Source organism: Tenrec ecaudatus, chromosome 6, assembly GCF_050624435.1.
Source record: "Tenrec ecaudatus isolate mTenEca1 chromosome 6, mTenEca1.hap1, whole genome shotgun sequence".
Classification (NCBI taxonomy): Eukaryota; Metazoa; Chordata; class Mammalia; order Afrosoricida; family Tenrecidae; genus Tenrec; species Tenrec ecaudatus.
Window position 1 is genome coordinate 93,907,696 of NC_134535.1, and position 12,224 is coordinate 93,919,919.

General features: G+C 45.3%; 1 pseudogene; it reads right to left on the reverse strand.

Moving 5' to 3' along the window:
* Window positions 1–608: 608 nt before the first annotated feature.
* Window positions 609–1,439, reverse strand: LOC142451544 (ubiquitin-conjugating enzyme E2 Z pseudogene; annotated as a pseudogene).
* Between the last annotated feature and the right edge of the window lie 10,785 nt (window positions 1,440–12,224).

The window sequence follows — 12,224 nt, forward strand, 5'->3', positions numbered from 1 at the left end:
AAACCTAGGAAGGGTGACAGAATGGGGACAGAGAAAGGTGCTCTGGTGCTAGGGAAGCTTATCAGCAGCCTGGACTCCACCACTGTTCCTTCTCTTCGGTCTCTCTAGAACACTGACTAGACATTAGGGAACGCACAATCTAGCAGGCCAGTAGGAAAAGAGAGGGGAGAGAAGGGAGGGGGGAATGGGCGTTGGGAAGCCCTACTTCTGCTTTGAGACTGATAGCCACCCAAACAGCTCTAAGTGTCCCAGAGAGCACCTCCCACCCAGACCTCCCTGCCAGACATCCCTATCAATCACTGGGGCACATCCCCTCTTGGATCTGCCACTTTTGTCTTCCCCGTCTTGAAGGAGCTGGCCCTGTGGGGAGGGGTGTTGGTAGTTTTCTTTGCCTGAGGCCCTCACCCTGCATGCTCCTGTAGGTACCTTGGCCTAGATATGGGATGAACAAGACCCCGGGTGCATGGAGCCCAGGAGGTCAGATGGGGAACAGACTCCCAACTCCCACACCCTGGGATCTGAGCTCGCTTGACCCTTGCCTTCTTGCAGGATGATGTCACATTTTGCTGGGAGTCTCCAGTGGGGAGGAGGGGTGAGCGGAACAGAGTCTAACCCTCAGGCTCCCATGCAGGTCTGTCTCTGTCGCAGGAGTTCTCATTAAGGAGCTTCTCCGGCACTTTCTGACGAAGCAGTGCCAGGAACCTCAAAAGGGGTGGGTAGTCAAAGTGGCCCCCTTCGCTCCTAAAGGATCATGCATGGTCTGGCCTTGCAGGTCCAGCTGATCTTGCTCTTGGCAGGCCACCTCATACATGTTATACTATGCCAGGAAGGACTTCTCCATCACACCACGTAGGGGTTCAGAGCAGGGACATTTTCCCTCCATCATGTCACAGACTGCCACCCTGATGGTTTCAAGCCAAATACACTCATTTTCGCTCTAGCTGTCTCCTGGTGTCTCTCCTGGTTGAGCCCGGCTTGTTGTGATAAGGATTCTCAGTCCCCAGGGACTGAATCATGGAAGAGGTCTCTGGGCTGGGCTCCAGGCAGGGCCAGTCCGTGCACCTAGAATCCTCAAGCAGACTTTCTCATGGTGGTAGTAGTTGGGGTTAGACCTCACGGGGTTAGTGCCCATTGTCATCAGGTAGGAGGATGGAATAGTCGGGCAGACACTGAAACACGAACAGGAAGAAAGTCCCTTCATAAGGAGTGTCAAATAGGCCTGTGATCAATTCATGAATCTGTCATGTCAACCGTATCAGGTACAGCGAACATTCCCGGCGGAGGCTCATTATAAATGGACATGATCTCCTGCTTGCTCCAAAGTGGACACTTCAGCGCAGTCCACTCGCTGTCCCAGCCAGAGCAGAGCGGGGGTCCCAGTGACCCCAGGGGACAGTGGCCGGGAGCCCTGGCAGTGAGCCAGGCTGCTTTCCAGGCATCGCCAGGCTGTATTTAAAACAAGATTCGGTCTTGTTACGGGGTCTGCTTGCCTAGTTCAATTCAAGGTAGAGAAGTCAGTTCAGAAGGTTATGATGATTGTTAACTGGTGATTTAAATCCCTCAAGGAAGCCCAGGGCCAATTTTCCCTGGAGTAAAGAGAAGGGAATGGGATTCTTTGGAGAGTTGGGAACACCACTTTCAGAAATTTGTAGCGAGTTTCACATTTGAATGTCTTTGTTTGATAAAGGATTCTATGATTTTGTGACAATACTTTTGGACTTGCGTTCATTTCTCATTTCTGGATGTCTTACGATGATCTTTCCAGAGAAGGAAATTTATAGCACAGTTCCCAGCTGCTACTGAGTTGATTCTGACCAATAGAAATCCTACCTAGGGTTTCTGAGGTAATAAAGCTAAGGCAGCAGGTAGCCTCATTGTTCTCCCGAAAAGCACCCTTGTGGTTTTGAACCTTGAGGTTCGCCCGTCCAATGCTTATCTGACTGTATCACCAAACCCGATCTGAAAAACCAAACTCACTACCATTGAGTCAGTGCTGATTCATAGTGACCCTATAGGCAGGGTAGAATGCCCCCTTTGAGTGTCTGAGACTGGAACTCTTGGAGTAGAAAGTGCAGTCTTTGTTCCCTGAAGTGGCTGGAGTTTCGAACTGCAGATCTTGAAATAAGCACATGTAACCACCATCCCACCAGGGCTCCTTATCATTACCACTAAAGCTGCCAGCGAAGATTATTAACTGCATTAGCATGCGTATCTCTTCTGTATCCAAGTCTAGGGACACGTTTCTTTCTGTGGCCCTCTCTCATGGAAAGCGTCAATCTTATTAATGCCCACCTAATCCTATGCCCTGGGCCGCAGTGTACCAGAATCGACCATGATTTTGACTGCAGAATTGGGTCAGCTAGGGTGTGTGATTTAATGAGATGATGGAAAAGGGTTACTGGCACCTGTGAGAAAGAAATCTATCTTTCAAGAAAGAGTGACCTTGTATGTACAGAAGCAGACAGCCCACATTTTAGGCTTTGTGGGCCATTTGGTCTCAATGGAAACTAGTCAACGATGGTAGCCTGGATCAAGTCATGGACAATATGCAACTGAACCAGAGGACTGTCTTCTGATATAAACACATATGGCAGGTCTGATTTAGCCCATGGGCCATATTTTGCCAACTTCTGATTATACAGTATGTGCAGTCCTCTTTTCAACCTATTTTTTTATAGACAAATGACTTTCTTTTAAAATCATTTTATTGGGGGCTCTTACAGCTCCCCATGCATCAATTGTATCAATGACATTTGTGCATAAGTTGCCATCATCATTTTCAAAGCATTTTCTTTCTACTTGAGCCCTTGGTATCAGCTCCTCTTTTTACCCCCTCTCCCTCATCTTCCCACCTAGTAAACCCTTGATTAATTATAGATTGTTATTTTCATAGCTTACACCATCCACTGTCTCCCTTCATCCACATTTCTGTTGTTCGTTCCACTGAAGGTGGGTAGTGTATGTTGATAATTGTGATCAGTTCCCCTTTTCTCTCCCTTCTCCCCCACCTTCCCCCACCCTCATGGTATCACTACTCCCATTACTGTTCCTGAGGGGTTTATCTGTCCTGGATTCCATGTGCAAAATACAAATTGCTCATATCTATACCAATGTACATGCTCCAGTCTAGCTTAACTTGCATGGTAAAACTGGATCATGATAGTGGGGGTGGAGGTAGGGGGAGGAAGCATTAAAGACCTAGAATGTTGTGTGTTTTGTCGGTGCTCTACAGCACCCTGGCTGACGCATTCCTTCCTTGTGACCATTCTGTGAGGGGATATCCAATTGTCTACCGATGGGCTTTGATTCTCTGCCCCAATCCTCCAAGTTTGGATTGCTATGATTGTTTGTTTGTTCTTGGCTCTTCTGGTGCCTGATACCTGGTCCCTTCGACAGCTCGTGATCACATGTGGTTATTCCATGTGGGCTTTGTTGCTTCTGAACTAGATGGCCACTTGTTTAAGTTAAAGCCTTTAAGGCTCCAGACACTGTATCATTTAATAGTCAGACACCATCAGCTGTCTTCACCACATTTGCTTTTGCACCCATTTGGTCTTGAGTGATCATGTCGGGAAGGTGAGCATCGTAGAATGACAAAACCTAATGTCTTGAGATTGAAACTGACATCCAGATGGGGACTCTCACTGCCATCAAGTCAAGGCTAAATCATAGCAACCCTCTAGGACAGGGTAGAACTGCCTCTGTTAGTTCCTGAGTCTATAACTCTTTACAGGAGTAGGAAACCTCATCTTTCTCTTAAAGAGCTACTGGTAGTTTTGAACCACTGACCTTCTAGATTACACTCTAACTCATAACCACTGTGCCACCAGGGCTCCTATTAGAGGAGGATAGGGATCAGCAAGGGACAAAGAAAATCATCTGGGCCTCTTCTCATACTAAGTCTAATTACAATTTTAAATGGACTTTTTCGATTATATTAGATAACACGTACTTTATTATTTTTACAGTTTGGAAGTGGAATTTTTAAAATATTTTCAACCCCAAGTACTAATGGATAAAATTATCCTGCAAGTCTAAAATAACAAGGAAAATGAAGGAAGAGCATAAAAGCAGATGCTACTCTCCTGGAGGGGAATGAGCTCATCTTAACATGGCTATTCTTAGGTTGAACCTGAGACAAGTGAAAGATATATAGAGTTAGACCAGAAAACAAGGGACATTTCCTGAATCACTGATGTCATTGGGATCTAATTTTTTTTAAATAAGCAAAAGAGAATAGCATCTATGACACAAGTGACATTTCCAGGTCTTCAGTATAGTAACCTACCCGGAGTCCCTAGAGCAACGTCCCCACTAGATTCCAGTAGACTTGGTTGACTCTTCACTTCAAAACTGCTTTTCTTTTATGACTCAGGGAACATTGCGGTCATGTCTAGTCACTTTCATTGCAACGCTATAGGACATGGTCGAATTCCCCCATGGGAGTGCAAAGGCTATTTGTTGTCTTCAGGGAAACTGTCACATCTTTCTTCGGCTGAGACACTCATGCCTTCACCTGGATAACGATCAATTGACATCTCCATCCCACTGCCACGAAAAGCCAGTCCCCACTCAGAGTGACCCTATACTCTATCTGAAAATCTTGATGGAAGCAGTCAGCTTCGTCTTTCTCCCTCAGATGATGCTGGTGGGTTTGAACCACCAGCCTTTGAGGTTGGTGACTCCATGCCTAACCCACAGCAGTACCAGAGTTTGTGAGCAGTTTGGAGGCTATCAAACATTTTCATTATATGTAATTTAAAAAACCAGATGAACATGCTCAGGTTTATATTACTGACCATAGGGAAATTAGATCAGATAGTCATGGATGAGAATATTACTGCCAGGATGTGTTTTAGAACTGTAAAAGAAAAACTTGCACAAAACTAAGAACCAGTTTGAGGTTTAAAAGACAAGGAATTTAAAGAGAAGATAAAAATAATGGGGAGATAGGTTTTCAATGCTCTCTGAAGGCTTACTTACATAACACAAAGTTATTGTGGCATAATTAGATTAAATTTTCCTTGAAACACAAGGAGATTTCAGTAGTGCTGATCTGAGTCCCCTGGACAAGCATATCTCTGAAGGGAGAAGAGCCTGTGGCTGTGGCCAGTACTTCCTCAAGGCACATTCATCATAAAGAGCTGCGAGCCTGGCCACCCCTGTCAGAAGCACAATAGAAAAGAAAGCAGCCCACGAGTGACCAAAGCCAAATTGGTCCTCTTCACCTGAGGCTTTGGGGCACATCGTGAAGGGCTGTAGATAAAGTGAGTGCAGAAGAGCTTTGAACAGTCAAAAAGATGTCCATGCTCGTGAGGGGAAAATGGCCCAACCAAAGATCAAGTAGAAGGGTGCCCCCAGATTTTCAGGTAAATTATTGGTGAACTGGCTCTTTGGAGGAGATGCCAATCTTCATGTCTGGTGTTCTGGCCGCCGAGGTGGCTTTGAAATGCCCTTCATGTCAGAGTGCTCGCATGGCTTTGGTGGCATTAGGCCGCAACCACAAGGTCAACAGGTCACGATCACTGGTCTCTCTGAGGGAGACAGGCGAGGCTCCCTGCTCCGGGGAGGGTTTACAGCCTCGAAACGCACGGGGGCCATTCTAACCTGTCCTTCCGGGTCCCTGTGAGTCAGAATGGACTCAAAAGGTGTGGATTTCGAGCTCTGGTTAGGAGTCCATTTCAGGGACACTTGTGCAGGAGCACCACGCGATGTGGCTTTGCAACTGTGACTTTTAAGACTGAACAGAATTCATTAATTGAGGGAATTAAACATGCTACCAGACAAAGTGTCGTCATGCCCGGATGATTCCGGCTTGGCCTATAGTGTTTACTGGAATCAAGCCACTGAGGAAAGCGTTTAAGTGGCGCACCTGTTGGGCACCGTTTTCTTATTTCATCCCCTTTCTTGCCAAAGAAAAACACCTGAACGCTCCTAACTCACATTTGGAAAGGAGGCGCGAGTGTGCCTATGTTCTTAGTCAATTTGCATTTTGCACATCCATTGCTGGGTTTTTGAGAGTGCCTGCTACGTCTGAAAGCGTGGGTGCATTTAACTGCAAACTGGGCTAGACTAGAAAATTCTGTAAGTAACCTGATAAACTGAGTGCCCATGATGCACTTGCAAAATAATGATTCCTCTCATTAGTCTTCCCAGCTCCCCTCCCCTTTCCACTTCCTATTGTTTTTCGGTCCTCCCCGCCTTGTCTTCTTTTCTTCAAAAGACAGCAGTGTGGCTGCATACTAATGAGGCAATTCTTGGCCCTACCCCATTCATTTATTTTCAGGCAATTAATTCAACTTCCTAACATCCAGCCAGAATGTTATGCGGGTAATTTGTGGGCTGGCTTAATTTCTCAGGACCCTGTGGTGATCAGCCCGTGTGAAGATGAGATAATCCAGCTGGTAGACAAGTCTGATTTCCACTGGTAATACCATCCCTTCATTAAAGCCACTGGGTCCTTGAGCTTGGCAAGCTTCCCTGGTTGCATGCTTCACTTTCTGATTACAAATGGTTTGCAGCTTCTACGGGTTTGCCGTAAGAGCTCATTTGCTCCCCGGAAGGACACCGGGCTGGATGGCAGCATCCTTAGCAGTGGATAACATTTCAGCCTGCTGCAATAGCCCTTCCTCCCTGTCGTGGGTTTGTGAGGCTGGCAAAGCAGCCATTCAGCTCCACTGCCCTGAGCACACATAGGACGAGGCACTATCGGAGAAAATACGTAGTAAGTGCTCCCAGTAACGCTCGGTCGGCTCTGTGATGCAGTGACTTGGCTTGATCACTGCCGGGGCGTATTAGGAGCTAAATGAATCTGCGTTGTGTCCTCTTGTGAAAGAAAGAATGAATAATCATGGCAGGGAGCGAGAACACACACTTCACTCTCATGGAGGGTGGAGTTAGGTAAAAAATCCAGTTATAACTTTTGTTTCCGTAACAAACATCACTTCTAATGTAACCTGCTATTGACCACGCGTCTTACTGATAATTGGTCGATTAGCATATATTTTGTATTATATATCATTTTCATTAAACACAGTATATTTGTATTATGCATTATCTAGTGCACCACAGTTGTGTGAAAAGGGTGAAGTTTCATGCAGTTTCACGGATTTCTTTTTCTTTCTTTTTTTTCAATGGTTCTTCTGCTCGAGTCTGTTATCTTGTCATGGTGGGCAACTACAGCCGGGGGCCTCTAGAGACAGTACTTACCAAGCAGTTCAATCTTATGTTGTGATGCCGCACGTTTTCTCTACTTCGTGGGAGTCCTTCCAGCATCATGAGTGGCACAAGGTTTATAAAAAGGCATGAAACACCATGAAAAATACACAAGAACCATCAGAGATCATCAATCACGTAGAAATGATCGGTCACATGGTTTGGGTTTTAATTCACCTGTAAATGTGCCTGCACACTTCAAACCTGTGTTGTTCAGGGATACTTATGGGACTTCCTGGAGAATAATAATATTAGGCTGAGTTTTCTTGAGAAACAAGGTCAGTGACACTCATGTATGTATAAGAAATAAGTTCATATCAAGAAAGTGACCCCACCCAATCCAAATCCAGTCCCTGGAGCCCAGTCTGTGAGCCAGACATGGAATCCACGCAAGCAGGGAGATTAAGGGTCGGGGGTTGGGGACAGAGAGAGAGAGAGCTCAGCTTCTCTCTTATTAAAGCCAGCTTCCCCCCCCCCCCCTCCAAGGAGGCATCATCACAGGCTGATTGATAGGTTCAGTTCGACCCCAACTTTCACACAGGTACAAGTTAGCATATTCTAACCATCCACATAATTCTGGAGAAAATGGTCATTTGTGGAATAGGAATCTATCTTTAAAACATCCACTGAGGGTAGCTACATGGCTGCTTGGTGAGGAAACACGGGGATTAGTTTGCACCAGCTGCTCTGCTGGAGAAAGAGAGTCTCTCTACTTCCAGAAGGATTGACAACCTTGCAAGCCCTAAGGAGCAGTCCTACTCTGACCTGTAGGTCACGGTGACTTTTGTTGGAGCTTTAGTTCCCCTTTCCGTGTGGAACTTCACGCCTACATCTTGATGTATTCCCACGGGGGCTGGAGGCTGGTTCATTTCTTCAAAAACCTTTTTTAAAGTTTTTTTTAATTCTGCTTCTTCAGATTGTGATTTGCATTTCTCTGTCTTCAAATGTACTAGCTCTTCCTGCTGTTATCTTTATTGAACTATTGATCCGTCCAGTGAAATGTTGTTTCAGAAGTACTTTTTAAAGTTGTAAAATGTTCACCTTGGCTCTCTTTTTTAGTTTCCTTTCCCTGCTAGAAACCTGACGAGGAGGTCCCTCTTTAAAGTGTTACGTCACAATGGAGCGAGATGATAAGGGCCTGCTCTAGAGTGACTGGCTGACAATTCTCATACCCGGACCATCGTAGGATTGGCACGTGCTGATTGTCCTTTCCCTTGAGAACTTTATATGGTTTTGCTTTTCTTATGCTGCATAATTCTGGATTATTTTCTGGAACTGTTGGTCACTGTTATGAGTCTCTGTGTGTTCTAGAGAAAATTGAGATTTGTTTACTTTTAATAATCCGCCTGGTTTGGTTCAGACCATCTTGCTCTCTGTGGGTGATAATTTCAGTGTGACTTACATTTTGTAGGCCTTTCTATACCGTTTTAGGGGGAATCCTGGCAGTGTAGTGGTTACTCATTGGGCTGCCACCAGAAGGCCAGCAGTTTGAAACCACTAGCCGCTGCGCGGGAGAAAGATGTGGCTTTCTCGTCCCGCAGGCTCACTATAAGTCAGCATCGACTCGATGACAGCGGGTTTGCTCTGTTTTACCCTGTTATACTCCTGATGACCCTATAGCACATAGAGGGGCTCCTGTGGGTTCTGAGTTGTAACTGTTGATGGGTGTGGGAAGCCTCGTCTTGCCCCCTAGGAGTCGCTGGTGGTTTCGGACTGCTGACATTGTAAGCTGCAGCCCAGGGTGTAACCACTACCGGGAGTCATACTGGACTCCAGGGCAGTGAGTTTGGCTTGTTTGAGCATGTTTTGGTCTGCTCCTGCATGCACCATTTAAAGGTTAGCCTGGCACTTGAGTGATGGTTTATATCATAGCTCAGGCATAAATCTTTTGGGTAAGCATCTTTTGCACATGCGCAGCTTGGGAGTGAACCTGGGGCTGTCCATTTATCCACAGAATGAACCTCCTCATCAGGATGCTCTCCTGTTTCTGGTTTCCCAGGAATGGCAGACGGGGCGCTTTAAAACGTTTATTACCTGGTGGCAAGAAGGAGGAGCAAGAAAATATAAAAGGAATTCTTTCTTCACTTTTTATCATGCGAGCTCTTTGCCCCATTTCTCTGGCCAGCGCAGTGCTTCATATTCTCTATCTCTGTCTGTCTCTCGCGACTTTTTCTTTGCCCTTGTAGTGTTTTTCTTGCCTCACTACTATTTTGTATCTAGAAGATTAGGGGAAATCATAGGGTAAGAGACATTTGCTCCAAATTTCTGTCTAGAAATATTTTTCTGAGTGTTTGCTGTCTGCACCTGCTGTCCAGTTCCGTAACTCTATCATTGAGTTAAAGCGTGAATCTAAAGGAGGGCAAACAAACCTACAAAAATCTAGCTGTTACTCCATGGATGTTTACTTCCATTCCCTACTTACCTGCTATTGTTTACTTCCGGTGTCCTCGTGTGGTTTGTTTTGGTGTTGTATCTATGATTTCTCGCTGTGATCAGTCGGAGAGATAGTCTAGCACAGGCTTCCTCTTTCTTACCCTTCACTGGAGTCATACGGGTTCATTTTAGCCTTCACTGCATGCTCTTTCAGGACTCAACTTTACAATACCAGAGAATGTTTGCGATGTCGACACTGCCTGGTTAGACAACAATATTGAAAGTCCATGGACTGCCCAAAGAACCTACAAATCTGTCTTGAAAGAAGTACAGCCAGCATGCTCCTTGGAGCCAAGGACGGTGAGACGTTGTCTCATGTACTTTGGACATGTAGTCAGGAGAGACCAGTCCCTGTAAAAGGACCTCAAGCTCGGTAAAATGAAAGAGAGGAAGGCAGTGAAAGAGAGGAAGGCAGTGAAAGAGAGGAAGGCAGTGAAAGAGAGGAAGGCAGTGAAAGAGAGGAAGGCAGTGAAAGAGAGGAAGGCAGTGAAAGAGAGGAAGGCAGTGAAAGAGAGGAAGGCAGTGAAGGAGAGGAAGGCAGTGAAGGAGAGGAAGGCAGTGAAGGAGAGGAAGGCAGTGAAGGAGAGGAAGGCAGTGAAGGAGAGGAAGGCAGTGAAGGAGAGGAAGGCAGTGAAGGAGAGGAAGGCAGTGAAGGAGAGGAAGGCAGTGAAGGAGAGGAAGGCAGTGAAAGAGAGGAAGGCAGTGAAGGAGAGGAAGGCAGTGAAGGAGAGGAAGGCAGTGAAAGAGAGGAAGGCCCTCTACAAGATGGATTGACACAGTGGCTGCAGCAAGAGGCTCCAACATAGCAATTGTCAGGCTGATGCAGGATGGGCAGTGTTTCATTCTGTTGTACGTGGGTGGCTGTGAATCAGAACTGACTCCATGGCACCTAACAACAACAACCAAACCCAAACCACATTCACTGCCATTGAGTGGATGCTGAATCACAGCGACCCTCTGGGGCAGGGTCAAACTGCTCCCATGAGTTCCCAAGAGGGTGACTGCTTACAGAAGGAGAAAGTCTCCCTTTTCCCTTGGAACCATTTGGGGGTTTGAAACTGCTGACATTAAAGACGGCAGTCCCATGGGTAACCACTATGCCACAGGGTTCCTTTCAATTAAACAAACACAGTTAGACAAAACATTAAAACAAAACAAACAACCCTCAAATTCAGTGCCATCGAGTGGATGCTGTCTCACAGCAACTCTATAGGACAGAGTTGAACTGACCCTGTGAGTTTCCGAGACTGTAACACTTTAGAGTTCTGGTCTTTCTCCAGAGGAGTGACTGGGGAATTGAACTGCTGATCTTGTAGTTAGCAGCCCCAGGAGCAACTACTATGTCACCAGCACTCCTGGACCAAACATGGACACCTGGGATTTCATTGAACCCGAATGGAGCTTTCTCTGTCCAGTGTGTAACATGGTGTTGGTTTTACACTAACCAGCACAATCCTGTGAATTCTCCCACTCAATATAATCAAGTGCTCTTGAATATGAAAATAAGATTATCGTTATGGAAAGAGACAAGGGAAATGAATCTCAGTCACCTAGGTTCTATCTATTAGGCACAAAAGGAGGTTCCTAATAACATTTTCAACATCAATTGAATCCTGAGGTTGAAAACCTTAAAGCTGCTATATCTGAAACTTATAAAAAATGACACACTTCATCCAGACTGTAGAATCAACAAGAATTTAATAAAGTTAATCAAATAATTGTAGTTCAATTGCACATAAATTTGAATTGTTTTCCCATTAAAGAGTGCTTGTCTGAAAGTTATTGTAGAGAAAGCCATTTTCAAGCTAATGTCTCAACCATTCGAAAATACAAAGGGCATTTTCATTAATTAAACCCAGCTCTCTTTCCTCTTAGTTTATCATTACCTGTGCTAGGTGGAATCTGTTTAGTACTTGAATGTATTGACACGTGTGATTCAATGACACCATTTGTTTGGAGTTCATCATATGCCCGGTGGAATAAACTCATTAAGTGTAAATGAATAGTTATGCAGTCATCATGTGAAATGAGTCAGTGTTGTTTTCCAGAGTCATAATGGATGGGAACACAGCTGGAAGGAAAGTCCCTGTGAAGGTTACACGTTTGGTTCTGAAATATTTAAGCCTGCAGCTGTCTTCCTGTTGGTAAAGGTCCCTGGTTCTGGGAAAGGGAGCTGACTTCCTTTTGAGAAAGATTGTTACGTACACTTACTTGCCATGTTATCAGAGCTACCGAGGTTCTGTTGAGGCATCTTAGAAATGATGGCACCGTGGAAGAAGCAAGCATTCCGTGACTGTCTGTGCTTGGTGATTTCTCGGAATTCGAAACTGTTCTGGAGAAGAAGGATCTTTAGGAATCCTGATAGCTGCCAAGTAATTGATATCGTTGTCCCTCTCCCTGACTTCCCATCACTCCCTTAAAAATACGGAAGAGTGTAGTATGAAAAAGCTAATCTCACCATTTTGTTTTTGAGGTTTTGCAAGTCCGATTAGATTTGATCCTGTAATTCTGTGTCATGTGTAAAGATGTCAGCGGGTCTCATCTGAATGTATGATTCTGACACTTTGCTTTACCAT